Consider the following 22,807-nt stretch of genomic DNA (forward strand, 5'->3'; position numbering starts at 1 on the left):
AAGCCGAGGGGCTGGCGACAGAGAGTGCCTTTATGGACTAGGCAAGGCCCCTGCTCGTGGAGGGGCATGTTTCTTGTAAGGAAGCAGCAGTGTAAAGGCGTGCAGCGGTGTAAAAGCTTACAGCACCTGGTATTCCCAGGCGGTCTCCCATCCAAGTACTAACCAGGCCCGACCCTGCTTGGCTTCCGAGATCAGACGAGATCGGGCGTGCTCAGGGTGGTATGGCCGTAAGCCCGGGGGTTGGGGACACAGACTGCTTTTATGGACTGGGCAAGGCCCCCTGCGCGTGGCGGGGCTCAAAAGTCAGCCTTTCGGACACACTGCACTTCAGCCTTTATCTCCACCACATGCTACACTCTAGTCCGGTATCGGGAAGCGACACCGAGATGGGCAAGCGGCTGTTGGTGCCGTCATGTCCAGTTGTTGCTGAATCTATAGGAAACGACAGCCAGGTATGCCAGTAAAAAAGGTCGAGTGTTTCCTCTCCAATGTGTGCTGGAGGTTGAAGTTGAACATAGCACAGCATTAACGAGCAACTGAGTCAAGGCATTGGCCTCTGGGATTATTCATTTCCAGCACCATCAGCCAAAGAGCTGTGTCTGGCAAGAGCCACCCGGTGTTTGGCGAGTACACCTCATACTTACCTGGCAGGGGAGATACCATGATCAAGAAGGCGGTTCACCCAGGGCGAGGCTCAGCCATTGCACTCCGGCTGTGTTGACCCCTGCAAATTCCCCAAACGTGGGAGTCTTGACTGCATAATTTTTGCTAGCGGGGTGCTGCGTCCGCGCTTTCCCCCGATGATGTCGTTGTAAGCAAAGGTCAGCCGCCCGAAGTTCAACGTTGTGTGCCCATCTCCAAACTTCTCACGTCCTTGCGGAGCAACATCCCCAGTCTTTCCAAGTTGCTGGGAACGTGATGGTTGTGGGTGTTGTCTTTCAGCTCAAAGCAAATGTCACGCTCCCTTTCCCAACTCTTTGTAGAAGAACTCGATTGTTGGAGATGGATCCATGGCCATCATGCCAAGGGTTAATACTTTGGCGCTTGCTCTGTTCACTCCGTGCAGTGACCTGATGTTGAAGTGATGCCAGGAGCAACTCACCATTTCAGAAGCCCGGATGAGGTGGGAAATGGCCCTGGCAGTTTGTACTGCCTAGTGACACGGAGTTGCTTTTGCTCATGCACCACGCCTACCAATTAAATGTTGAGGTGTGCCAGGTGAGCGGTGAATGCGCCACGTTCTCCCAGCTGACTGATAGCAGAAAACTGCAGCCGCGACAACCGACAGTAGGAAAGCGCTTCCCAGCGTAGCCGTACCCGGGCGGTTTATTGGCCGACTAAGCAAAAACGTTGAAGGAAGGCCGTCCCAAGGTGGCCGGCCGGCCGGCCGACCGAGACTGTGGGTACTCCGGCGGATAGACTCCTCGGCTGCTCTCCAGGACAGGGGCTACGTTGACTCTGGTTTCTCTTCAAAATGCACAAGTCTTTCGCCTTTTACTAAAGACTTCCGTGGAGAGGGACGTTCAAGAGTTTAAGTTATTTTGGTGGGCTTTGCTGTAAGGCTGCGCCCTTTGAGTGTGTCAAATGTCAAGCAGCTGTCTGTCAAGGCTCAGAGGTGCACTTAGGTCAACCTTGGGGCGGAGGTGATCAGCAGCAGCAGCCTTTGTTATGCGCCCTTAAAAACATGGCACCACAACAACTGACTTGTGTGCCAAGATCTTGGGTTGGCCCCAGACACCTGTGGGCCATCGCTTCTCGGCCTTTTGGCTAAGATCAAGTGTAGTATCTGTTCTTATCAGTTTAATATCTGATATGTCCTCTATATGGGGATTAAATATTAAATGCATTTTTGAGCAGTGGGAGGTGAAAACTGGGGCTTGCTCTCTTCACTCCTTGCATTGACCTGGTATTGCAGTGCCACCAGGAACGGTGCACCATTCTCTTTTTTCTGTGAAAAGCAAAGCGAAGCGAAGCTGAAACCAGAAAGACATCAACCCGTGCCTGTGCGTCAATTTAATTGCGAGCCCATGTTTCTTGTAAGGAAGCAGCAGCAGCAGCCGCAGCGTAAAAGCTTACAGCACCTGGCATTCCCCAGGCGGCCCCCATCCAAGTACTCTTAACACCCCGCCCCACCCTGAAGCCCGCAGTGATCAGACGCAGATCGCATGCCTTAGGGGTGGTGCGGCCGCAGCTTCCAGGGGCTGGCTTTACACAGAGAGTGCCTTTATGGATTCAGGCAAGGCCCCTGCTCGTGGAGGCATGTTTTTGTACGAAGCAGTAGTGTAAAAAGCTGCAGCTGTAAGCTTACAGCACCTGGTATTCCCAGGCGGTCTCCCATCCAAGTACTAACCCGGCCCGACCCTGCTTGGCTTCCGAGATCAGACGAGATCGGGCGTGCTCAGGGTGGTATGGCCGTAAGCCGGGGGGTTGGGGACACAGACTGCTTTTATGGACTGGGCAAGGCCCCCTGCGCGTGGCGGGGCTCAAAAGTCAGCCTGTCGGACACACTGCACTTCAGCCTTTATCTCCACCACATGCTACACTCTAGTCCAGTATCGGGAAGCGACACCGAGATGGGCAAGCGGCTGTTGGTGCCGTCATGTCCAGTTGTTGCTGAATCTATAGGAAACGACAGCCAGGTATGCCAGTAAAAAAGGTCGAGTGTTTCCTCTCCAATGTGTGCTGGAGGTTGAAGTTGAACATAGCACAGCATTAACGAGCAACTGAGTCAAGGCATTGGCCTCTGGGATTATTCATTTCCAGCACCATCAGCCAAAGAGCTGTGTCTGGCAAGAGCCACCCGGTGTTTGGCGAGTACACCTCATACTTACCTGGCAGGGGAGATACCATGATCAAGAAGGCGGTTCACCCAGGGCGAGGCTCAGCCATTGCACTCCCGGCTGTGTTGACCCCTGCAAATTCCCCAAACGTGGGAGTCTTGACTGCATAATTTTTGCTAGTGGGGTGCTGCGTCCGCGCTTTCCCCCGATGATGTCGTTGTAAGCAAAGGTCAGCCGCCCGAAGTTCAACGTTGTGAGCCCATCTCCAAACTTCTCACGTCCTTGCGGAGCAACATCCCCAGTCTTTCCAAGTTGCTGGGAACGTGATGGTTGTGGGTGTTGTCTTTCAGCTCAAAGCAAATGTCACGCTCCCTTTCCCAACTCTTTGTAGAAGAACTCGATTGTTGGAGATGGATCCATGGCCATCATGCCAAGGGTTAATACTTTGGCGCTTGCTCTGTTCACTCCGTGCAGTGACCTGATGTTGAAGTGATGCCAGGAGCAACTCACCATTTCAGAAGCCCGGATGAGGTGGGAAATGGCCCGGCAGTTTGTACTGCTCAGTGTGACACGGAGCTGCTTTGCTCATGCACTCACGTCTACCACTAAATGTTGGAGGTGTGCCAGTGAGCGAGGAATGTGCCACAGCCTCAGCGACTGATAGAAAACTGCAGCGCACAACCGACAGTAGGAAAGCGCTTCCAAACATGCAGTCAAATCTGGGCGGTTTATTGGCCGACTAAGCAAAAACGTTGAAGGAAGGCCGTCCCAAGGTGGCCGGCCGGCCGGCCGACCGAGACTGTGGTGACTCCGGCGGATAGACTCCTCGGCTGCTCTCCAGGACAGGGGCTACGTTGACTCTGGTTTCTCTTCAAAATGCACAAGTCTTTCGCCTTTTACTAAAGACTTCCGTGGAGAGGGACGTTCAAGAGTTTAAGTTATTTTTGGTGGGCTTTGCTGTAAGGCTGCGCCCTTTGAGTGTGTCAAATGTCAAGCAGCTGTCTGTCAAGGCTCAGAGGTGCACTTAGGTCAACCTTGGGGCGGAGGTGATCAGCAGCAGCAGCCTTTGTTATGCGCCCTTAAAAACATGGCACCACAACAACTGACTTGTGTGCCAAGATCTTGGGTTGGCCCCAGACACCTGTGGGCCATCGCTTCTCGGCCTTTTGGCTAAGATCAAGTGTAGTATCTGTTCTTATCAGTTTAATATCTGATATGTCCTCTATATGGGGATTAAATATTAAATGCATTTTTGAGCAGTGGGAGGTGAAAACTGGGGCTTGCTCTCTTCACTCCTTGCATTGACCTGGTATTGCAGTGCCACCAGGAACGGTGCACCATTCTCTTTTTTCTGTGAAAAGCAAAGCGAAGCTGAAACCAGAAAGACATCAACCCGTGCCTGTGCGTCAATTTAATTGCGAGCCCATGTTTCTTGTAAGGAAGCAGCAGCAGCAGCAGCGTAAAAGCTTACAGCACCTGGTATTCCCAGGCGGTCTCCCATTCAAGTACTAACCCGGCCCGACCCTGCTTAGCTTCCGAGATCAGACGAGATCGGGCGTGCTCAGGGTGGTATGGCCGTAAGCCGGGGGGTTGGGGACACAGACTGCTTTTATGGACTGGGCAAGGCCCCCTGCGCGTGGCGGGGCTCAAAAGTCAGCCTTTCGGACACACTGCACTTCAGCCCTTATCTCCACCACATGCTACACTCTAGTCCAGTATCGGGAAGCGACACCGAGATGGGCAAGCGGCTGTTGGTGCCGTCATGTCCAGTTGTTGCTGAATCTATAGGAAACGCCAGCCAGGTATGCCAGTAAAAAAGGTCGAGTGTTTCCTCTCCAATGTGTGCTGGGGGTTGAAGTTGAACATAGCACAGCATTAACGAGCAACTGAGCCGGCAAGCATTGGCTCCTGGGATTATTCATTTCCAGCACCATCAGCCAAAGAGCTGTGTCTGGCAAGAGCCACCCGGTGTTTGGCGAGTACACCTCATACTTACCTTGCAGGGGAGATACCATGATCAAGAAGGCGGTTCACCCAGGGCGAGGCTCAGCCATTGCACTCCGGCTGTGTTGACCCCTGCAAATTCCCCAAACGTGGGAGTCTTGACTGCATAATTTTTGCTAGTGGGTGCTGCGTCCGCGCTTTCCCCCGATGATGTCGTTGTAAGCAAAGGTCAGCCGCCCGAAGTTCAACGTTGTGTGCCCATCTCCAAACTTCTCACGTCCTTGCGGAGCAACATCCCCAGTCTTTCCAAGTTGCTGGGAACGTGATGGTTGTGGGTGCTGTCTTTTAGCTCAAAGCAAATGTCACGCTCCCTTTCCCAACTCTTTGTAGAAGAACTCGATTGTTGGAGATGGATCCATGGCCATCATGCCAAGGGTTAATACTTTGGCGCTTGCTCTGTTCACTCCGTGCAGTGACCTGATGTTGAAGTGATGCCAGGAGCAACTCACCATTTCAGAAGCCCGGATGAGGTGGGAAATGGCCCGGCAGTTTGTACCGCTCAGTGTGACACGGAGCTGCTTTGCTCATGCACTCACGTCTACCACTAAATGTTGGAGGTGCGCCAGTGAGCGAGGAATGTGCCACAGCCTCAGCGACTGATAGAAAACTGCAGCGCACAACCGACAGTAGGAAAGCGCTTCCAAACATGCAGTCAAATCTGGGCGGTTTATTGGCCGACTAAGCAAAAACGTTGAAGGAAGGCCGTCCCAAGGTGACCGAGACTGTGGTGACTCCGGCGGATAGACTCCTCGGCTGCTCTCCAGGACAGGGGCTACGCTGGATTCTGGTTTCTTCAAATGCACAAGTCTTTCGCCTTTGAAGACTTCCGCGGGAGAGGGACGTTCAAGAGTTTAAGTTATTTTTGGTGGGCTTTGCTGTAAGGCTGCGCCCTTTGAGTGTGTCAAATGTCAAGCAGCTGTCTGTCAAGGCTCAGAGGTGCACTTAGGTCAACCTTGGGGCGGAGGTGATCAGCAGCAGCAGCCTTTGTTATGCGCCCTTAAAAACATGGCACCACAACAACTGACTTGTGTGCCAAGATCTTGGGTTGGCCCCAGACACCTGTGGGCCATCGCTTCTCGGCCTTTTGGCTAAGATCAAGGGTAGTATCTGTTCTTATCAGTTTAATATCTGATATGTCCTCTATATGGGGATTAAATATTAAATGCATTTTTGAGCAGTGGGAGGTGAAAACTGGGGCTTGCTCTCTTCACTCCTTGCATTGACCTGGTATTGCAGTGCCACCAGGAACGGTGCACCATTCTCTTTTTCTGTGAAAAGCAAAGCGAAGCTGAAACCAGAAAGACATCAACCCGTGCCTGTGCGTCAATTTAATTGCGAGCCCATGTTTCTTGTAAGGAAGCAGCATCAGCGGTGTAAAAGCTTACAGCACCTGGTATTCCCAGGCGGTCTCCCATCCAAGTACTAACCCGGCCCGACCCTGCTTAGCTTCCGAGATCAGACGAGATCAGGCGTGCTCAGGGTGGTATGGCCGTAAGCCGCAGGGGCTGGCCACAGAGAGTGCCTCATGACCAGGCAAGGCCCCTGCTCGGGGAGGGGCATGTTTCTTGTAAGGAAGCAGCAGTGTAAAAGCGTGCAGCGGTGTAAAAGCTTACAGCACCTGGTATTCCCAGGCGGTCTCCCATCCAAGTACTAACCAGGCCCGACCCTGCTTGGCTTCCGAGATCAGACGAGATCGGGCGTGCTCAGGGTGGTATGGCCGCAAGCCGGGGGGTTGGGGACACAGACTGCTTTTATGGACTGGGCAAGGCCCCCTGCGCGTGGCGGGGCTCAAAAGTCAGCCTTTCGGACACACTGCACTTCAGCCTTTATCTCCACCACATGCTACACTCTAGTCCACAGCATCGTAAAGCTTACACCGGTGATGGGTAAGCGCTGTTGGTGCCGGCCATGTCCAGCTGTTGCCGAATCTATAGGAAATCTACAGCCAGGTGCGCCAGTAAAAAGGTCGAAGTGTTTCTCCAATGTGCGCTGGCGGCTGCTGAACATAGCAAGTGTTGTTAATAACGGTATAAATTGAGCCAAGGCATTGGCCTTCTGCAGGATTATTCATTTCCAGCACCATCAGCCAAAGAGCTGTGTCTGGCGGGACGGGTGTTTGGCGAGTACACCTCATACTTACCTGGCAGGGGAGATACCATGAGCAAGAAGGCGGTTCACCCAGGGCGAGGCTCAGCCATTGCACTCCGGCTGTGTTGACCCCTGCAAATTCCCCAAACGGGGGAGTCTTGACTGCATAATTTTTGCTAGTGGGGTGCTGCGTCCGCGCTTTCCCCCGATGATGTCGTTGTAAGCAAAGGTCAGCCGCCCGAAGTTCAACGTTGTGTGCCCATCTCCAAACTTCACACGTCCTTGCGGAGCAACATCCCCAGTCTTTCCAAGTTGCTGGGAACGTGATGGTTGTGGGTGTTGTCTTTCAGCTCAAAGCAAATGTCACGCTCCCTTTCCCAACTCTTTGTAGAAGAACCTGATTGTTGAGATGGATCCATGGCCATCATGCCAAGGGTTAATACGCTTGCCTGTTCACCTCGCAGCAGTGACCTGATGTTGAAGTGATTGCAGGAGCAACTCACCACTTGTAGCTTTCTCCGGATGAGGTGGGGAAATGGCCCGCAGTTTGTACTCGCCCAGTGTGACACGGAGCTGCTTTGCTCATGCACCCACGCCTACCACTAAATGTTGAGGTGTGCCAGTGAGCTGAAAGGAATGTGCCACAGCCTCAGCGCATCGATAGAAAACTGCAGCGCGGACAACCGACAGTAGGAAAGCGCTTCCAAACATGCAGTCACCCATGTTTATTGGCCGACTCAAAACGCTGAAGGAAGGCTCGGCCCTTAAGGCGGCCGGCCGGCCGACCGAGACTGTGGTGACTCCGGCGGATAGACTCCTCGGCTGCTCTCCAGGACAGGGGCTACGTTGACTCTGGTTTTTCTTCAAAATGCACAAGTCTTTCGCCTTTTACTAAAGACTTCCGTGGAGAGGGACGTTCAAGAGTTTAAGTTATTTTTGGTGGGCTTTGCTGTAAGGCTGCGCCCTTTGAGTGTGTCAAATGTCAAGCAGCTGGCTGTCAAGGCTCAGAGGTGCACTTAGGTCAACCTTGGGGCGGAGGTGATCAGCAGCAGCAGCCTTTGTTATGCGCCCTTAAAAACATGGCACCACAACAACTGACTTGTGTGCTAAGATCTTGCTGGGCCCTTAGACACTCAGGCTATCGCCGCCTTTTGGCTAAGATCAAGTGTAGTATCTGTTCTTATCAGTTTAATATCTGATATGTCCTCTATATGGGGATTAAATATTAAATGCATTTTTGAGCAGTGGGAGGTGAAAACTGGGGCTTGCTCTCTTCACTCCTTGCATTGACCTGGTATTGCAGTGCTACCAGGAACGGTGCACCATTCTCTTTTTTCTGTGAAAAGCAAAGCGAAGCTGAAACCAGAAAGACATCAACCCGTGCCTGTGCGTCAATTTAATTGCGAGCCCATGTTTTTTGTAAGGAAGCAGCAGCAGCAGCAGCAGCGTAAAAGCTTACAGCACCTGGTATTCCCAGGCGGTCTCCCATCCAAGTACTAACCCTGCCCGACCTCCTGCTTAGCTTCCGAGATCAGACGAGACGGGCGCTCAGGGTGGTATGGCCGCAGCCGCAGGGGCTGGCGACAGAGAGTGCCTTTATGGATTGTGCGGGGCGCCCTGCTCGCGGGAGGGGCATGTTTTTGTAAGGAAGCAGCAGTAAAAGCGCAGGTAGCCGGGTGTGGGAAAGCTTTTACAGCACCTGGTATTCCCAGGCTGTCTCCCATCCGGCAATACCAACCAGGCCCTCGACCGCGTTTGGCTTCCAGGATCGGTGACGCAGGATCGGGCGCAAGGCGTTCAGGTGGTATGGCCGCAGTCGGGCTGGGGACACAGACTGCCTTTATGGACTGGGCAAGGCCCCCCTGCGCGTGGAGGGGCTCAAAGGTCAGCCTTTCGGACACACTGCACTTCAGCCTTTATCTCCACCACATGCTACACTCTCTTCCAGTATCGGGAAGCGACACCGAGATGGGCAAGCTGCTGTTGGTGCCGTCATGTCCAGTTGTTGCTGAATCTATAGGAAACTACAGCCAGGTATGCCAGTAAAAAAGGTCGAGCGCCTCCAATGCGGTGCTGGAGGTTGAAGTTGAACATAGCACAGCATTAACGAAAGCAACTGAGTCAAGGCATTGGCCTCGATTATTCATTTCCAGCACCATCAGCCAAAGAGTTGCAGTAAGTTCAAGCAAGAGCCACCCGTTTGGCGCAGTACACCCCATACTTACCTGGCAGGGGAGATACCATGATCAAGGCGTTCACCCAGGGCGCAGGCTCAGCCATTGCACCGCTGTGTTGACCCCTCGCAAATTCCCCAAACGTGGAGTCTTGACTGCATAATTTTGCTAGTGGGGCGCTACGCGTCCAAGGCTTTCCGGCGATGTCGCTAGGCGAGGCTAACAAATACCGGTTCAACGTGCCCATCTCCAAACTTCTCACGTCCTTGCGGCGCAACATCCCCAGTCTTTCCAAGTTGCTGGGAACGTGATGGTTGTGGGTGTTGTCTTTTAGCTCAAAGCAAATGTCACGCTCCCTTTCCCAACTCTTTGTAGAAGAACTCGATTGTTTGGGATGGATCCATGGCCATCATGCCAAGGGTTAATACTTTGGCGCTTGCTCTGTTCACTCCGTGCAGTGACCTGATGTTGAAGTGATGCCAGGAGCAACTCACCATTTCAGAAGCCCGGATGAGGTGGGAAATGGCCCGGCAGTTTGTACTGCTCAGTGTGACACGGAGCTGCTTTGCTCATGCACTCACGTCTACCACTAAATGTTGGAGGTGTGCCAGTGAGCGAGGAATGTGCCACAGCCTCAGCGACTGATAGAAAACTGCAGCGCACAACCGACAGTAGGAAAGCGCTTCCAAACATGCAGTCAAATCTGGGCGGTTTATTGGCCGACTAAGCAAAAACGTTGAAGGAAGGCCGTCCCAAGGTGGCCGGCCGGCCGGCCGACCGAGACTGTGGTGACTCCGGCGGATAGACTCCTCGGCTGCTCTCCAGGACAGGGGCTACGTTGACTCTGGTTTCTCTTCAAAATGCACAAGTCTTTCGCCTTTTACTAAAGACTTCCGTGGAGAGGGACGTTCAAGAGTTTAAGTTATTTTTGGTGGGCTTTGCTGTAAGGCTGCGCCCTTTGAGTGTGTCAAATGTCAAGCAGCTGTCTGTCAAGGCTCAGAGGTGCACTTAGGTCAACCTTGGGGCGGAGGTGATCAGCAGCAGCAGCCTTTGTTATGCGCCCTTAAAAACATGGCACCACAACAACTGACTTGTGTGCCAAGATCTTGGGTTGGCCCCAGACACCTGTGGGCCATCGCTTCTCGGCCTTTTGGCTAAGATCAAGTGTAGTATCTGTTCTTATCAGTTTAATATCTGATATGTCCTCTATATGGGGATTAAATATTAAATGCATTTTTGAGCAGTGGGAGGTGAAAACTGGGGCTTGCTCTCTTCACTCCTTGCATTGACCTGGTATTGCAGTGCCACCAGGAACGGTGCACCATTCTCTTTTTTCTGTGAAAAGCAAAGCGAAGCTGAAACCAGAAAGACATCAACCCGTGCCTGTGCGTCAATTTAATTGCGAGCCCATGTTTCTTGTAAGGAAGCAGCAGCAGCAGCGTAAAAGCTTACAGCACCTGGTATTCCCAGGCGGTCTCCCATCCAAGTACTAACCCGGCCCGACCCTGCTTAGCTTCCGAGATCAGACGAGATCGGGCGTGCTCAGGGTGGTATGGCCGTAAGCCGAGGGGCTGGCGACAGAGACTGCCTTTATGGACTAGGCAAGGCCCCTGCTCGCGGAGGGGCATCTTTCTTGTAAGGAAGCAGCAGTGTAAAAGCGTGCAGCAGTGTAAAAGCGTGCAGCGGTGTAAAAGCTTACAGCACCTGGTATTCCCAGGCGGTCTCCCATCCAAGTACTAACCAGGCCCGACCCTGCTTGGCTTCCGAGATCAGACGAGATCGGGCGTGCTCAGGGTGGTATGGCCGTAAGCCGGGGGGTTGGGGACACAGACTGCTTTTATGGACTGGGCAAGGCCCCCTGCGCGTGGCGGGGCTCAAAAGTCAGCCTTTCGGACACACTGCACTTCAGCCTTTATCTCCACCACATGCTACACTCTAGTCCAGTATCGGGAAGCGACACCGAGATGGGCAAGCGGCTGTTGGTGCCGTCATGTCCAGTTGTTGCTGAATCTATAGGAAACGACAGCCAGGTATGCCAGTAAAAAAGGTCGAGTGTTTCCTCTCCAATGTGTGCTGGAGGTTGAAGTTGAACATAGCACAGCATTAACGAGCAACTGAGTCAAGGCATTGGCCTCTGGGATTATTCATTTCCAGCACCATCAGCCAAAGAGCTGTGTCTGGCAAGAGCCACCCGGTGTTTGGCGAGTACACCTCATACTTACCTGGCAGGGGAGATACCATGATCAAGAAGGCGGTTCACCCAGGGCGAGGCTCAGCCATTGCACTCCGGCTGTGTTGACCCCTGCAAATTCCCCAAACGTGGGAGTCTTGACTGCATAATTTTTGCTAGTGGGGTGCTGCGTCCGCGCTTTCCCCCGATGATGTCGTTGTAAGCAAAGGTCAGCCGCCCGAAGTTCAACGTTGTGTGCCCATCTCCAAACTTCTCACGTCCTTGCGGAGCAACATCCCCAGTCTTTCCAAGTTGCTGGGAACGTGATGGTTGTGGGTGGTGTCTTTTAGCTCAAAGCAAATGTCACGCTCCCTTTCCCAACTCTTTGTAGAAGAACTCGATTGTTGGAGATGGATCCATGGCCATCATGCCAAGGGTTAATACTTTGGCGCTTGCTCTGTTCACTCCGTGCAGTGACCTGATGTTGAAGTGATGCCAGGAGCAACTCACCATTTCAGAAGCCCGGATGAGGTGGGAAATGGCCCGGCAGTTTGTACTGCTCAGTGTGACACGGAGCTGCTTTGCTCATGCACTCACGTCTACCACTAAATGTTGGAGGTGTGCCAGTGAGCGAGGAATGTGCCACAGCCTCAGCGACTGATAGAAAACTGCAGCGCACAACCGACAGTAGGAAAGCGCTTCCAAACATGCAGTCAAATCTGGGCGGTTTATTGGCCGACTAAGCAAAAACGTTGAAGGAAGGCCGTCCCAAGGTGGCCGGCCGGCCGGCCGACCGAGACTGTGGTGACTCCGGCGGATAGACTCCTCGGCTGCTCTCCAGGACAGGGGCTACGTTGACTCTGGTTTCTCTTCAAAATGCACAAGTCTTTCGCCTTTTACTAAAGACTTCCGTGGAGAGGGACGTTCAAGAGTTTAAGTTATTTTTGGTGGGCTTTGCTGTAAGGCTGCGCCCTTTGAGTGTGTCAAATGTCAAGCAGCTGTCTGTCAAGGCTCAGAGGTGCACTTAGGTCAACCTTGGGGCGGAGGTGATCAGCAGCAGCAGCCTTTGTTATGCGCCCTTAAAAACATGGCACCACAACAACTGACTTGTGTGCCAAGATCTTGGGTTGGCCCCAGACACCTGTGGGCCATCGCTTCTCGGCCTTTTGGCTAAGATCAAGTGTAGTATCTGTTCTTATCAGTTTAATATCTGATATGTCCTCTATATGGGGATTAAATATTAAATGCATTTTTGAGCAGTGGGAGGTGAAAACTGGGGCTTGCTCTCTTCACTCCTTGCATTGACCTGGTATTGCAGTGCCACCAGGAACGGTGCACCATTCTCTTTTTTCTGTGAAAAGCAAAGCGAAGCTGAAACCAGAAAGACATCAACCCGTGCCTGTGCGTCAATTTAATTGCGAGCCCATGTTTCTTGTAAGGAAGCAGCAGCAGCAGCAGCGTAAAAGCTTACAGCACCTGGTATTCCCAGGCGGTCTCCCATCCAAGTACTAACCCGGCCCGACCCTGCTTAGCTTCCGAGATCAGACGAGATCGGGCGTGCTCAGGGTGGTATGGCCGTAAGCCGAGGGGCTGGCGACAGAGAGTGCCTTTATGGACTAGGCAAGGCCCCTGCTCGTGGAGGGGCATGTTTCTTGTAAGGAAGCAGCGGTGTAAAAGCTTACAGCGGTGTAAAAGCTTACAGCGGTGTAAAAGCTTACAGCACCTGGTATTCCCAGGCGGTCTCCCATCCAAGTACTAACCAGGCCCGACCCTGACCCCTTTTTTTTGTTTTTTATTATCAAAAATACTTTCAAAAACATAAATTGACAAACAAGTGCATTAAAAGGTATTTAGAAAAAATTAAATAGAGTACTCATGTACATAAAACAACTGATTAAGGAGAACTGAACTGTAACCATCACAAAAGACAAGCATTAACACAACAAAAAAATGATAATAAAAAAAAATATAAATAAATAAATAAAAATAAAAAAACGGAACAGAAAGTTAGAAGCCAAAAACTATGTTGTCATCAGTCACAGACTCAAACAATGTTGTCCCACCTGCGAACCTCTCCCGAAAAATGTTTGTGTATGCAGCATGTAGTAGCCGGAAGTGACTTTTGACTGTGCTTGTGAAGAGAAGCCATCTGTCAATGTGCAGATCTTCGTGTAGGATGTAGTTCCTGGCGATGAAAACTGTATGGCCTGCGATGGAGAGCATGATGTTGATTGTTGTCTTGTTGATACCAGTTGTGCCTTTAGTGATTCCAAATAGCCAAGTCCATTGCCAATCCACAGATGTCATTGTCCTTAGTTTACAGCAGTTGATGAGGAAGGTCCGGACACGATCGATGAAGACCTCGCAGATGGGACAAGTGAGAAACAGATGGTCAAAGGTCTCATCGTTCAAATTACAGACAGTGCAAACCCTCCCATAAGCAGTTTTATTGATTTGATGCAGGATAACACCCGTGAAAATGCGTCTGTGCCTTATTTTGAAGTCGGTATTTGTGGCTTGAGGGTGGGCGAAGGGACTTTTCATGTTTTTCCAGATTGACAAAACGTTATGAGCAGGAAAGCGCTTCTGCCAGTAGGACTCTGCTGTAGGTTTTTGAGCTGTTTTCATGAGCAGTGTACTGTACCAAAACTTAGTATTAAGTTCAGACAGAGTTTTTGAGTCCGGGTGAGCACTTGTGCGAAAAACAAGGGCGTCATCCTGCATGCTGCCACTGGTCCTGTAAAAGGCTTGCTGCCAAAGGGGGGGGATTGCATCCGAGATTTTTTGACAGATCTGTTCAGTTAATTGTTTACTATGTCGTTTGTTTATTCTGAGTCTGCTGACTATTTCATCCACGATTATTTCCCCTTGACTATTGATTAGTCCCGCTAAAGTGTGCAGCCCCTCTCGCGACAGAGGGCCGCCAGAGATTGGTCGACCAAGGTGTGTGATGTCAGGATTGTGAAAAAGAGGAAGCTGTAAGAGCTGATGTTTGCTCATTACCCATGTGAGGAGGTGGGGCCTGGCCAACCCCCAAGCCTGCAGAACCTCTTTTGTGAAGGGTGATGGCTGCTCAGTTTGTGCTCCAGTTGGAATTTGACATAGATTGTAAATTTCACAGCTGCCAATTGAGTTTATTGTTTGGGTGAGTTCATGTTTCCAGAAGAGATCCGAGTTATTGTCCAATAGTTTTTTTATTATTTTGACCCTGAAGCAATGTTTCCTGGTGTTTATGTCAATGAGGTTGAGACCTCCATTTGACTGTTGATTATTGTTTTGTGAGCAATCATGTTGCGTCTGCTCCCCCACAGAAAGGTTGATATGGCATTATTTATTTCAATTAAGGTCTGTTTTGGCAAGTCGTGAATTTGTAAAACATGGTTTAGTTTTGACAGGATGAGGGAGTTGAGCACCACCACTTTACCTTTGAGTGTAAGCCTCCTCATCTTCCACATACCCAAGGTTTTTTTAATTTTTTCAAGCACCTCATGCCAAGTTTGATCCCTGGCAGCCACTCCGTCACAGCCGAGGTACACACCCAGGACCCTCACACTGGCCTTTTCTTCCCTGAACTGCCATCGGCCTGGTGACCTTGCCACCACACCACAGTACATTATTGTTGATTTTTTTTCATTTATTTTGGCACCTGAGGCCGCACAGTAATTATGTATGATTCCGAGAGCAACATGAAGGCTCTTCTCGTCTGACCATTATACTTGTATCATCTGCATAGGAGATAATTTTACAGACAGCTCCGTTGTCTGCTCGTATGCCTTGGATTGACTGATTTTGGTTTATCAGGGCTCGGCCACCAGGCTATACAGAAGAGAAGATAGTGGACATCCTTGTCTGATTGATCGGTTTATTTTGATTTTTGGGGTTAGAAGACCATTGATTTTGACTTGACTGTGCGCGTTGTTGTATAAAACCTGAATTGTTTTTATGAAACTTTGACCAAAGCCAAACTGCTTTAGAGCGGCCCAGAGAAATTCATGTTCCACACGGTCGAAAGCTTTTTCAAAGTCTACGCCCAGATATATTCCACCACTTTTTGACATCTGGGAAAGCGCTGACTTGGTGGAAAGAATGGGGTCTGAAATGTCTCTGTTAGGGATGCTGTAGGCTTGTGCTTGGTGTACAAGCCCTGGAATTACCGTTTTGAGTTTATTTGCGAGTGCTTTGGTCAGAATTTTGTAGTCTGTGTTAAGAAGACTGATTGGCCTATAGTTTTGCAGATTTGTTTTGTCCCCTTTGTTTTTGTACACAATTGTAATTAGGCCAGATGTGAGGGTCTCAGGAGCATAGCCCCGGCTGTCTATTTCCTGAAAAACAGATTGTAACATGGGCGATAATTTGTCCTTAAAGGCTTGAAAAAAATCTGTTGTTAGTCCATCTAACCCCGGACTTTTGTTTTTATGAAGGCCAGAAATGGTCGCTTCAATTTCACTTGTTGTGAGAGGCTGATCACACCAGACTTTGTCTTCAGTACCGAGCTTGTTAGTGATTGCTTTAATTACCATCTCTTGATCATGCTGACGGACATGATTACTGGAGTATAGCTGTTGAAAGAAAGAGTGAACTGTTGTTAATATTTCGTCAAGATTTGTGATTGAGTTGCCGTCATTGGTTTTTAATTCCTTGATAAACACCTTGCTCTGCAGTTGTTTCTCCAGTCCCAAAAAATAGGATGTGCACCTTTCACCCTCAACAAATGCTTGTACCCTGCTTCTAGTGATTGCCCCTGCACACTTTATTTTGTAATGATTGGACAGTTGTTCCTTGAGCCATATGTAATTTGTGAGGTCCCTGTTAGGTTTCTGGGCAATTTCAGAAAGCTCAACTTCTATTTTCTGTTTTATATCTTTTTCGTCTAAATCATTCAACCAATGTTTGTGTTTGCTGTAGTTAATTGAGAGTCTTTTGATGCGTTTTTTTTACTTCATCCCACCAGACAAAAGCATCACTAACCCATCGCATTTCTTCAGAGACTTTCTGGAGGAAGTTGTTAATTTTTTTTTTAAATTGAGGGTCCTGTAGTAGACTGTTATTGAAGCACCAGCCACCTCCATTTTTTTGTTGAAATGTTGGAAACATGGACATTTTGATGAAATTATGATCACTCATGGTGTTTATTTGATAATCGATTGTGCTTATTTTGGAAATGGCGGAAGGACCTGCTAGAGTGAAATCTATTCTGGACTGTTTGAGGGAATTATTGGTAATTTGATGTCTTGAGAATTTAATGACAAATGGGTTAGTGATACGCCATACATCAACCAAGTCATGTTTTTTAATGATGTCTATGAGCAAACCCCTACTTGTGTCTTGTTTGAAATGATTGTTCACTGATATATCCATTTTGGTCAGGGCGACATTGAAGTCACCTGTGATAATACATGAATCAGTTAGCCAGTACTCCAAATCTTTGAAGAAGAGTTTCCTGTCCCTCTCAACATTGGGAGCGTAGACATTTATAAATCTCAGTTGAGTACCATTACGCCAAGTGTCAATTATTAATAGTCTCCCCTCAGGAGACTTATGAATTTCAGTTATCTTGTCAAACACATTTTTTTTATTAGGATGGCGACACCACACCTATTACTTTCAGCATTGCTGTAATATATCTTACCCTCCCACAGGTCTTTTAACAGATTGAACGGAGATTCTGACCATTTGGTTTCTTGAAGAAACAGTATATCGCAATTGATGGAAGTTAACAAGTTCTGTAGTTTTTCTCTACTGCAGAGCCCACAGGCATTCAGCGAGACCATGAGGAGGGTGAATTGAAATAGTGTCACGTCAGACATGATTATTAACTTTTTTTACTCTGTTTTTCTTGTGATCTTTTGCCATGTTTTCCTTTCATTTGTCTTTTTCTTAGGTTTGAAATCAGTGAGGTGTCCATTTCAAAATCAGAGTCAGCACTTGGGGGGGGCAATTGTGATGAGGTCTTACTGGAGCGGGGAGGGCTGAGTGATGCAATGCCGGTGGCTGATGCACTCTGCACTTTTGCAGCCCGCACTGTTTCCTGGTTCTCAGTTTTTTTTTTCACTTGCTTCTGCTGTTGCGCACAGGGGCTCTCAGTAGAGCTCTCCCGCCTTGTGTTTTTCTGAGATTCTGTGGGATTTTCAAACACCTCACAGACGAGACTGGAGGCCGCATCAGCTGACTCACATGTTTGTGCTTCGGTATGCACCATCTCTACCTCCTCCTCTCCCAAGCTGTCTTCACAGCTTACCTCTGCCTCCTCCTCTCCCGAGCTGTCTACACAGCTCATCTGTGCCTGCTCTGCACCCAAGTCTGACTCATTATTTGATTCAGAATAACTATCATTACATATGCAGTTTTCTTTATTATTGTGGCAAAGCTCACATCTCCTCACAGTTTTAATGCATTCTCTCGCATAATGCCCCTGGACTCCACAGCGGTGACAACAAAATTCTGAACAATCCCGTAGGATGTGTCCTGGCTGTATGCACATACGACAGACTTTGACTTGCCGATCATGGATTACTCTGAAATATTCAGGACCAGTGGCAGTCATAAACCTAGCAGAATAAGGGAGTGATTGCACCGTCTGATTGAACTTTACCTTTAAGTATCTTGTCCAATCTGCGATGTTGGTCCCCGGCCACATTCTCCTCTTAATCGGTGACACCGCTGAGACTCCCCATTCGTATAGTTTGTCTAGAATTTCCTTGTCCGTAATGTAGGCCGGGAGGCCTAGGAAAGATACCACCAGTTCATCATTGTCGAGCTTGTTTGCCAAAACAGTTGTTGTGCCGATCTTGAAGCCGTCCAGGAGCCTTCTTTTCCCAATAGCATTGGTCATTGTGACTTCATATTTGTTCTCTCCGGTGTAGCGGCAGGCCATTAAGCCACCACACAACTCCCGCACACACTTTAAAAGTTCCATAATTGTTACTTTCTCCGTACCTTGAAGCTCAATTTGTAGTGTCATGTCCTTGTCATATTTTCTTTGATTTTCCTTGCCTTTATCTTCCTGTCCTTTTTCTGTTGTTGCCGTTTCATTTGCCATTTTTCCGTTCCATGGGTCGTCAACTTGAGGTCCGTCCATAGTCAGCAAAAACTAAAAGCGCCCCCGCACAGTGTAAAACACACTGTCGGGGGGAAAACCAGTCTTTTAAATGAACAAAACAAAGAACTAAAGTCGCACAAGACGAGAAAAGGAAGAGAAGTACAAAACAGAGGAGAATAAAGGGGAGAAAACAGGTTGAGAAAAGGAGCCGTGTGCTCGAAATGTTTGTTCCATCCACTTCCTGGTTTGCTTGTGGGCGTGCTCAGGGTGGTATGGCCGTAAGCCGAGGGGCTGGCGACAGAGACTGCCTTTATGGACTAGGCAAGGCCCCTGCTCGTGGAGGGGCATGTTTCTTGTAAGGAAGCAGCAGTGTAAAAGCGTGCAGCGGTGTAAAAGCTTACAGCACCTGGTATTCCCACGCGGTCTCCCATCCAAGTACTAACCAGGCCCAACCCTGCTTGGCTTCCGAGATCAGACGAGATCGGGCGTGCTCAGGGTGGTATGGCCGTAAGCCGGGGGGTTGGGGACACAGACTGCTTTTATGGACTGGGCAAGGCCCCCTGCGCGTGGCGGGGCTCAAAAGTCAGCCTTTCGGACACACTGCACTTCAGCCTTTATCTCCACCACATGCTACACTCTAGTCCAGTATCGGGAAGCTACACCGAGATGGGCAAGCGGCTGTTGGTGCCGTCATGTCCAGTTGTTGCTGAATCTATAGGAACCGACAGCCAGGTATGCCAGTAAAAAAGGTCGAGTGTTTCCTCTCCAATGTGTGCTGGAGGTTGAAGTTGAACATAGCACAGCATTAACGAGCACCTGAGTCAAGGCATTGGCCTCTGGGATTATTCATTTCCAGCACCATCAGCCAAAGAGCTGTGTCTGGCAAGAGCCACCCGGTGTTTGGCGAGTACACCTCTTACTTACCTGGCAGGGGAGATACCATGATCAAGAAGGCGGTTCACCCAGGGCGAGGCTCAGCCATTGCACTCCGGCTGTGTTGACCCCTGCACATTCCCCAAACGTGGGAGTCTTGACTGCATAATTTCTGCTAGTGGGGTGCTGTGTCCGTGCTTTCCCCGATGATGTCGTTGTAAGCAAAGGTCAGCCGCCCAAAGTTCAACGTCGTGTGCCCTTCTCCAAACTTCTCACGTCCTTACGGAGCAACATTCCCAGTCTTTTCAGGTGGCTGGTGTTGTGGGAACTTTTGTGAGTGAGATGAAGCACGAGAACTGAGTCGGATGAATACAAGCAAGTTGATTTAATCTGAGTTGCAACCAGAGGAGCACAGTTTACAGAGTCGAAGAGTCTGCAAAGTGAACAACACTGAGCAGAGAGAAACAGGGCGTATATAAACATGTCTTCAGCAGTATGTGTACGTGATATAGAAGAACAGAAGGTTCATTGGATAGAGTAGTTGTCTGATATGACGCCAATAAGCTGTTGTGAGAAACTAGCTGATATCAGTAGAGAACAGGGAGTTTCTTGGGAGGACAGGGACCTTGAGATGAAACGGGAAACTTATAATTGCCCTCTACACCTCGTGTGACCCAAGAAACAACTATCCACTGAACCTTGTGTGACCTAAAGAAACGTCTGAATATGCCATTACATTTCCCCCCTTTTTATCCTTAAGGATAAACGAGGAAGAGAAAAACAACCAAGAAAACACAATCAACAATAGAATCAACAAAATATGCACACACAATATAACACAACAAATCCCAGATGACAATCAAATAGGAGAAAAGAACAGTATTCAAAAACTTCAGACTGAGCATTCCAACCGGTTTACGATCAGTCGTCACACAGAATACAATTCAATGGAAAACCTTAAGTTAAAGTTGCAAGCTGTTTTTGTGGATGAAAGCATCCTGAGTAAGGATCAGTTTTTGTGTATCTATGTGTCATAGCGTTTGTAGCATTCTAGGGGTGAAAAATAAAGACAGTGAAATGGTGTAACACGTGTAGGGTGTGGTGTGGTGTAGGTCTTCTTGCGCCCACGAAGGTGACACAGAAACTACGTCTGCACGCCACTTGTTGTCTTCTTTCTTCGGACCCTTGGTCGCCTGTGTGCCTGTTGCGAACGCAAAGTCTTACTTAGCAGCCTCCGGAGTTTGTAGTTTTCCAGGAGAACCAGCAGGGGGTGCTGGAACCTTTCTGCAGTGGCTGGCGTGGATCCAGGTAGCCTGCTCAGCGACTTTCAAAGCAGTGTGGGTTGTCAGCAGGATCTGGAACGGACCTTGCCACCTCCTGTTCCTCCACGACTTCCTCCTGAAGTCTTTTATGACCACAAAGTCACCTGGTTCGAGCAGGTGCAGGGGACCACTGGCTGGAACAGGGAGGGCTGCGATCACCTGTTTCTTTACATCAGAGAGCTGTATGGATAGATTGGTACAGTAGGTTAGTGTGTTGTGATCACAAAGAGCTGTTTATGGGGGTGGAGATCGGGGAGCTTCCACACCTACAGAAGGAGGAGTTGCAAAAAGAATCTCAAAGGGGCTCAAGTTAGTTCTGTTTCGTTTTCGCATTCTCATATACATAAGCACTAGAGGATGAGCAGCTTGTTGGGAAGGTTGGATTGCCCTGCCTACATTGTGAATAGCACAGATAACACAGACTTGGCAGTGTTTTTGAGCATAGGCAGAAAACCCTTTTGTGAACCAAAATGTGTTAATCATTTGCTGCATCCCTCCTTTTGATGCATGGTCAGACCCATGCGTCAATTTAGCATAGTGAGGGAAGAAATGGGAAGGCAAACACGGGTTGTTGTCGGGGCCTATCCAGATGCCATCATGACATGAAGCACCTGCGTTTCTCCAAAGTTGCTTATCTTTTGGAGATGCAAAAGATTGAACAGCACTGAGTGAATTGGTCAATCCTGGCATCCTGAAATCGACTTTATGGGTATGTTTCTGGCGAAATGGCACCCCAATGCAATAGAGTTACTCAAATTCAGGGTCCTTTGGCCCCTGATTTGTATCCAGAATCCAAAAATTCGAACTCTCAGGCATTCTCCAGAGTGCCTTTGTCGTGACATCCCCAGTGTGCCCAAGGCCCCCGAGTCTCCAGGAATTGCCAGAGTGCCTTGGGTGTGACATCCCCGGTGTGCCCAAGGGCCCCGAGTTTCCAGGAATTGCCAGAGTGCCTTGGGTGTGACATCCCGGGTTTCAGCCTTTGTTCCCTATACACAGGCTGGAAGATCGGACCCCTGGCTCGTTGCCTTTAGGAATTATTACAAAAAACACACCCAAACGGCTGACCTTTGACCTTTCCGAAGGCCGCACGGGTCTCAAACTCGGCGCACGGGATACGACTTTGTCCCTGATACACATACTAAATTTTCAGACCCATATCTCAATGTCTTCTGGAATTTATTGTAGAAAAGACAGTTTCCCAGCCTTTTTTATGTTTGAATTTCACACACTGTCTTTTGGGCCGACCTTTGACCCCAGAGCCCCCCATAATCTGAACAGAGGATCCTCCGGAGCCACTGAACAATAATCTGGAAAAACAGACTCCTGGCTCGATGCGTTTATGAATTATTACAAAAATTGAAGGGTTCTCAGCATCTACTGTGCTCTCTCTGCAGAAAAGGTAATTCCAGGATTCAAACCCCGTCCGACTGGGGTTGGGATCTGATGCTCTACCACGTGAGCCACACAACTGGTTAAAATGAACATGATCCCATGATCCTCAATGATAAATCTAAAAAAAAGGTAAATGAAGTGGGCGGGGACTTTCCGAAGGTCGCGCGAGTCCGAAAGTCGTCACACTGAATCAGCCTGAGTACTTCATTAACTTGCCTGTCAATCTGCGCCTCCTCCAGAAAAGATACTCGCGGGTATCGAACACGGGAGTTAAAAAAAAAGTTATATATTATGACCTTCAATGATGAATGTGGAAAAAAAAAAAAATTGTCCCCGCCCCCCTCTGCATCTACCCCGACGCCGTCTGCACCTGCAACAGAGGGAGAGAAGAGGAGTTAGTCAGTGGATGTACGATCTGGAGTTGGAGCTGGATTTTTGTGTTTTGAGAGTCTTTGAAAGAGAAAGCGAGAGACAGAAGGACTGTTTGATTTGCAAACGTAAGTCAGTCAGTCAGTCATCATCTAACCGCTTTATCCTCCACCAGAGGGTCGCGGGGGGTGCTGTGCCAATCTCAGCTACATCGGGCGATAGGCGGGGTACACCCTGGACAGTTCGCCAGTCCATCGCAGGGCCACACACAACTAGAGACAAACAACCATTCACTCTCACACTCACGGTCAATTTAGAGTGTTCAATTCACCTAATCCCCACATTGTATGTTTTTGGACTGTGGGAGGAAGCCGGAGAACCCGGAGGGAACCCACGCACACACGGGGAGAACATGCAAACTCCATGCAGAAAGGCCCTTGTTCCAACCGGGGCTCGAACCCGGGTCTTCTCGCTGCAAGGCGAGAGTGCTAACCACTACACCACCGTGTGGCCCAACGTAAGTATTATTTTAAAAATATTTAAAAAGTGAAATAATGATGTTTATAATCATAAAGAATTAAATAATGATGATATTA

At 49.4% G+C, this 22,807-nt stretch overlaps 26 non-coding genes and 2 pseudogenes across 26 annotated transcripts; 18 read left to right on the plus strand and 10 right to left on the minus strand.

Moving 5' to 3' along the window:
• Positions 1-114: 114 nt before the first annotated feature.
• LOC122761601 lies at positions 115-233 on the minus strand. Its single transcript, XR_006358567.1, has one exon. It is a non-coding gene; the product is annotated as a 5S ribosomal RNA (ribosomal RNA).
• Positions 234-636: 403 nt separating this feature from the next.
• LOC122761607 lies at positions 637-800 on the plus strand. The gene has a single exon (XR_006358572.1). It is a non-coding gene; the product is annotated as a U1 spliceosomal RNA (small nuclear RNA).
• A 653-nt stretch (positions 801-1,453) lies between these two features.
• LOC122761625 lies at positions 1,454-1,564 on the plus strand. Its single transcript, XR_006358589.1, has one exon. It is a non-coding gene; the product is annotated as a U5 spliceosomal RNA (small nuclear RNA).
• A 183-nt stretch (positions 1,565-1,747) lies between these two features.
• Positions 1,748-1,940, plus strand: LOC122761614. The gene has a single exon (XR_006358578.1). It is a non-coding gene; the product is annotated as a U2 spliceosomal RNA (small nuclear RNA).
• A 361-nt stretch (positions 1,941-2,301) lies between these two features.
• Positions 2,302-2,420, minus strand: LOC122761627. Its single transcript, XR_006358591.1, has one exon. It is a non-coding gene; the product is annotated as a 5S ribosomal RNA (ribosomal RNA).
• Positions 2,421-2,823: 403 nt separating this feature from the next.
• LOC122761608 lies at positions 2,824-2,988 on the plus strand. The gene has a single exon (XR_006358573.1). It is a non-coding gene; the product is annotated as a U1 spliceosomal RNA (small nuclear RNA).
• A 647-nt stretch (positions 2,989-3,635) lies between these two features.
• On the plus strand, positions 3,636-3,748 carry LOC122761620. Its single transcript, XR_006358584.1, has one exon. It is a non-coding gene; the product is annotated as a U5 spliceosomal RNA (small nuclear RNA).
• A 182-nt stretch (positions 3,749-3,930) lies between these two features.
• Positions 3,931-4,123, plus strand: LOC122761615. The gene has a single exon (XR_006358579.1). It is a non-coding gene; the product is annotated as a U2 spliceosomal RNA (small nuclear RNA).
• A 121-nt stretch (positions 4,124-4,244) lies between these two features.
• Positions 4,245-4,363, minus strand: LOC122761621. Its single transcript, XR_006358585.1, has one exon. It is a non-coding gene; the product is annotated as a 5S ribosomal RNA (ribosomal RNA).
• Positions 4,364-4,768: 405 nt separating this feature from the next.
• On the plus strand, positions 4,769-4,931 carry LOC122761611. Its single transcript, XR_006358576.1, has one exon. It is a non-coding gene; the product is annotated as a U1 spliceosomal RNA (small nuclear RNA).
• Positions 4,932-5,852: 921 nt separating this feature from the next.
• LOC122761618 lies at positions 5,853-6,045 on the plus strand. Its single transcript, XR_006358582.1, has one exon. It is a non-coding gene; the product is annotated as a U2 spliceosomal RNA (small nuclear RNA).
• A 117-nt stretch (positions 6,046-6,162) lies between these two features.
• LOC122761603 lies at positions 6,163-6,281 on the minus strand. The gene has a single exon (XR_006358569.1). It is a non-coding gene; the product is annotated as a 5S ribosomal RNA (ribosomal RNA).
• A 109-nt stretch (positions 6,282-6,390) lies between these two features.
• Positions 6,391-6,509, minus strand: LOC122761604. Its single transcript, XR_006358570.1, has one exon. It is a non-coding gene; the product is annotated as a 5S ribosomal RNA (ribosomal RNA).
• A 407-nt stretch (positions 6,510-6,916) lies between these two features.
• Positions 6,917-7,080, plus strand: LOC122761609. The gene has a single exon (XR_006358574.1). It is a non-coding gene; the product is annotated as a U1 spliceosomal RNA (small nuclear RNA).
• Positions 7,081-7,719: 639 nt separating this feature from the next.
• LOC122761624 lies at positions 7,720-7,832 on the plus strand. The gene has a single exon (XR_006358588.1). It is a non-coding gene; the product is annotated as a U5 spliceosomal RNA (small nuclear RNA).
• A 178-nt stretch (positions 7,833-8,010) lies between these two features.
• On the plus strand, positions 8,011-8,200 carry LOC122761619. The gene has a single exon (XR_006358583.1). It is a non-coding gene; the product is annotated as a U2 spliceosomal RNA (small nuclear RNA).
• A 124-nt stretch (positions 8,201-8,324) lies between these two features.
• On the minus strand, positions 8,325-8,442 carry LOC122761605 (annotated as a pseudogene).
• Positions 8,443-9,089: 647 nt separating this feature from the next.
• Positions 9,090-9,237, plus strand: LOC122761613 (annotated as a pseudogene).
• Positions 9,238-9,885: 648 nt separating this feature from the next.
• LOC122761622 lies at positions 9,886-9,998 on the plus strand. The gene has a single exon (XR_006358586.1). It is a non-coding gene; the product is annotated as a U5 spliceosomal RNA (small nuclear RNA).
• A 182-nt stretch (positions 9,999-10,180) lies between these two features.
• On the plus strand, positions 10,181-10,373 carry LOC122761616. Its single transcript, XR_006358580.1, has one exon. It is a non-coding gene; the product is annotated as a U2 spliceosomal RNA (small nuclear RNA).
• Positions 10,374-10,491: 118 nt separating this feature from the next.
• LOC122761600 lies at positions 10,492-10,610 on the minus strand. The gene has a single exon (XR_006358566.1). It is a non-coding gene; the product is annotated as a 5S ribosomal RNA (ribosomal RNA).
• Positions 10,611-10,738: 128 nt separating this feature from the next.
• LOC122761602 lies at positions 10,739-10,857 on the minus strand. Its single transcript, XR_006358568.1, has one exon. It is a non-coding gene; the product is annotated as a 5S ribosomal RNA (ribosomal RNA).
• Positions 10,858-11,260: 403 nt separating this feature from the next.
• Positions 11,261-11,424, plus strand: LOC122761606. The gene has a single exon (XR_006358571.1). It is a non-coding gene; the product is annotated as a U1 spliceosomal RNA (small nuclear RNA).
• A 647-nt stretch (positions 11,425-12,071) lies between these two features.
• On the plus strand, positions 12,072-12,184 carry LOC122761623. The gene has a single exon (XR_006358587.1). It is a non-coding gene; the product is annotated as a U5 spliceosomal RNA (small nuclear RNA).
• Positions 12,185-12,366: 182 nt separating this feature from the next.
• Positions 12,367-12,559, plus strand: LOC122761617. The gene has a single exon (XR_006358581.1). It is a non-coding gene; the product is annotated as a U2 spliceosomal RNA (small nuclear RNA).
• A 121-nt stretch (positions 12,560-12,680) lies between these two features.
• On the minus strand, positions 12,681-12,799 carry LOC122761610. The gene has a single exon (XR_006358575.1). It is a non-coding gene; the product is annotated as a 5S ribosomal RNA (ribosomal RNA).
• Positions 12,800-18,649: 5,850 nt separating this feature from the next.
• LOC122761626 lies at positions 18,650-18,768 on the minus strand. The gene has a single exon (XR_006358590.1). It is a non-coding gene; the product is annotated as a 5S ribosomal RNA (ribosomal RNA).
• Positions 18,769-19,171: 403 nt separating this feature from the next.
• On the plus strand, positions 19,172-19,335 carry LOC122761612. Its single transcript, XR_006358577.1, has one exon. It is a non-coding gene; the product is annotated as a U1 spliceosomal RNA (small nuclear RNA).
• The last annotated feature ends 3,472 nt before the right edge of the window (positions 19,336-22,807 follow it).

The sequence above is a fragment of the Solea senegalensis genome, unplaced genomic scaffold (assembly GCF_019176455.1).
Source record: "Solea senegalensis isolate Sse05_10M unplaced genomic scaffold, IFAPA_SoseM_1 scf7180000014839, whole genome shotgun sequence".
In the NCBI taxonomy this organism is placed as follows: Eukaryota; Metazoa; Chordata; class Actinopteri; order Pleuronectiformes; family Soleidae; genus Solea; species Solea senegalensis.